The following is a 3,178-nucleotide window of genomic DNA, read 5'->3' on the forward strand; positions in this document are numbered from 1 at the left end:
GTTTCCTATTTCCTACTAGAGTTTTTGATTCATCCTCCATGTCTATTCCATCATCCAGAACAGTATGATATTTCACAGTAGGCACTGGATTTAATTTTCCTGGTGAGACATGTTTTTCAGTGACCGGGAATGTGTACTGATGAGGCTAAATCCTGTCCTTGTATGTTCTGTCCCTGCTCATCAGTTTTGATAAATTCCTCAATCTTTTCTAACCGTTTTTCTACTGACTTTCGTAAAGTCTGAATCTCCTGTCCAGTTTTCTAACGAACTCACTGAGGATTCCAAGGTATGAAGTTTGTCCAGTAAAGGTAACATCTTATCTGTGAACATAATTTTGAGGCCATACATATTATCTTCCTGGAGAGATACCTTATCCATTAATCTATCATAAATTTTCAACACATTCCAATGATTAACTTCAGAAGCATAAATTCTTTCAGATAATGTCTCAATATCCTCTGACATTGACTGAATTTTGTGTGTCAAATTAATGGCATCTCTCCAAAGTGTTGATTTTTCCAACTAGCTGTTCATTACTAGTCTGTAAAGCCTGTATCATTTCTAAAGATGTCTCATTCTTAGCTCTGTTATCAAACCATTTTCTTAATGAGATAATATGAAAAACAAGACTAATTCCCAGAATCAAATCAGGGGATGTATAAGGAAAATAACATAAGCCTTGCAGAATACCATCCATAACATAAGCAAAATAATTATTGAACTCCCGGATAATTATGTCACTAGTCATTTTTGTAGTTTTTCAGATCTTACTTGTCATAAGGCAATTACAGTGAATTGGAGTAGGTGTAATATCGTTATCGGCCAGCAGGTGTCTCAGTTGCAGCCGAGTGGCCGAGAGATGCAAGCAGCGCGGGACAATCCCGATTTGGTTTATGGCGTGTTAGAAACTGAAAAATATGCTTTTTTAAATAAATTATGAGAAGCTATTAAAGACAAATCAAAGCTATTCCCAGAGTTGGTGGCCAGAAAAGCGGAAGCCCAAGGCTTTCCGTCAGCCGCTAGTTGCGAATGCACCGCAGGGATAGCAGACAGCGATGTGTGGATCACGAGGAGGGGTGAGCAGCCACGCGCTATGTCTGAGTGCCAGCTGGAGCCAGGGCGGGAAGATTCCGTGGCCAATGCACCATGCAGCTGGTAAACCAAAAAAAGGTGAACTGCTCCTCACAATGGGTCACCAGATGAAGATGGATACTAACAAGAAATTCTACACTAGCTCAGATTTGAGGGTTATTTAGGGGTAAACTCACAGATAGCAGTCCTCTGAACGGACGAGGAACAGGAGCCTAATCCAGCAGCAGGAGGAGAGAGGGAGCTTTACCTCCAGTGTTTATAGTATAAGAGACCACGCCCAAGTGGGTTGGTATCTTAAAGGCTGAAGGAGCTTCCAAGGCAGGAGAACAATTACGGAAGGAAGCTTCCCTGTCTGCCTGCCCTCAGGTCATTACATTCTCGAAGCCAGAGACTAAGACGGACCTGACAAAAGAAACTCTTCAAAAACAAAACAAAACAAAACAAAAACGCCCGTGAGAGGAAAGGGAGAGTGAACTGGGGGAGCCTTAGGAGCTGGGGAAGGTTGACCCTGAGTGAAGGACAGAGGGAAGGAAGAAGTTTAGAGGGAACAGTCTAGAAGGCACTGTGGTTGTAGAAAAAGGTTGGTGAGGGTACTGCTTGAGTCAAAGCAATCCATCAGAAAAAAAAAAAAAAAAGCACTGCTTATTCTGGGAACAGCAGCCTGTGGGGAGGAAGGCCTCGGAGTAAGGGACAATGGATTTCAGAGCTCTGTAGTTGCCTGTTGAAAATTACAATTCCCAACCGGCTGTGGTGTAGGTAGGGGCAGGGGCAGGGGCAGGTGGATCTCTGAGTTCGAGGTCTACAGAGCTAGTTCCAGGACAGGCTCCAAAGCTACAGAGAAACCCTATCTCGAAAAACCAAAAAAAGAAAATTACAATTCCCGTAGCCAGAGATGTGAGAGTTACGTTCATGTGGCTTTATACCCTCAGAGACTGGGTATATATTGATAGAGATGCAGGATGACGTGGACGTAGGGGACTAGAGTGTGTTAGCCACGTGAAGACACTCATAGCAAGTTCTAGGTGAGCCTGGGCTACATGCGACCCTGTCTTTAAAAAGAAAGAAAAAGCAAGCGGGCAGCGGTGCCGCATGCACTCTGAAGACAGAGGAAGGTGGATCTCTGTGAGTTCAAGACCAGCCTGGTCTGCAAGAACTAGTTCCAGGACAGGCTCCAAAGCTTCAGAGAAACCCTGTCTCAAAAAAAAAAAAAAAAGAAGAAGGAAGAAAGAAGGGGTTGTTATCAGTTTAAAGGGCAAAGGGATATCAGTTGTATATTGCGACAACAGGTGTCTGTTGTCAATTACAATCTGCTTGTATTGAAATGCCACATGCCCAGGCTTAAACTTTACAGACTCATCCTCCATCTGAAATATGAGAGTTGTACCAACACCGTGATTTATTTTCTGTCCCTTGCCCCCTCCATAGTCATCAATAGTTAATCCCTTTCAATCCCACCTCAGTAATAGCCCCTTCTGCATCCCCCCTCTGCATCCCTATGCTCTCCCTGTATTCTCAGTGCTGTTAGTGGATTCGGATCCTCATCATATCTTGCCCCAACTGATCACGCTCCATTGACTCTGGCTTCTGGATTGTCTTTAAACACAGTTTTGACTAGATTACACTCACCTTTAGAAAAACTTATATTTGGAATGTTAAATGTTCTAGACACTGAAAAATAGTAAGATACTATTCAAAACAATTGAACATAGGCTTGTCATATAACTCAGTAAGATCACTTGTAGATCCACACCCCAAAAGAGATGAAAGGACTCCAACACTCACTACGCTACGTTTTGTGGTGGTCGTCTTGAAACAGGGTCCCATTCTGTAGCCCAAACTGGCCTTGAATTTGCAGAAATCCTCCAGTCTTAGCTTCCCCAGTGTGAGCTACCACACAGTGTGTACACTGGTATTCAAAGCAGTATTATTCATAACATCCCAACGGTGGAAATAAATAACTGGATGAACTAAAAAACAAAGTGTACTATATTCACACATTAAATAAAATGTTTAATATAAAAGAGAAACATGGTTACCAAGAGTGGTGGCACACACTTTTAATGTCAGGATTCTGGAAGTAGAGAGG

This window comes from Microtus ochrogaster, chromosome 10 (genome assembly GCF_000317375.1).
Source record: "Microtus ochrogaster isolate Prairie Vole_2 chromosome 10, MicOch1.0, whole genome shotgun sequence".
NCBI lineage: Eukaryota > Metazoa > Chordata > Mammalia > Rodentia > Cricetidae > Microtus > Microtus ochrogaster.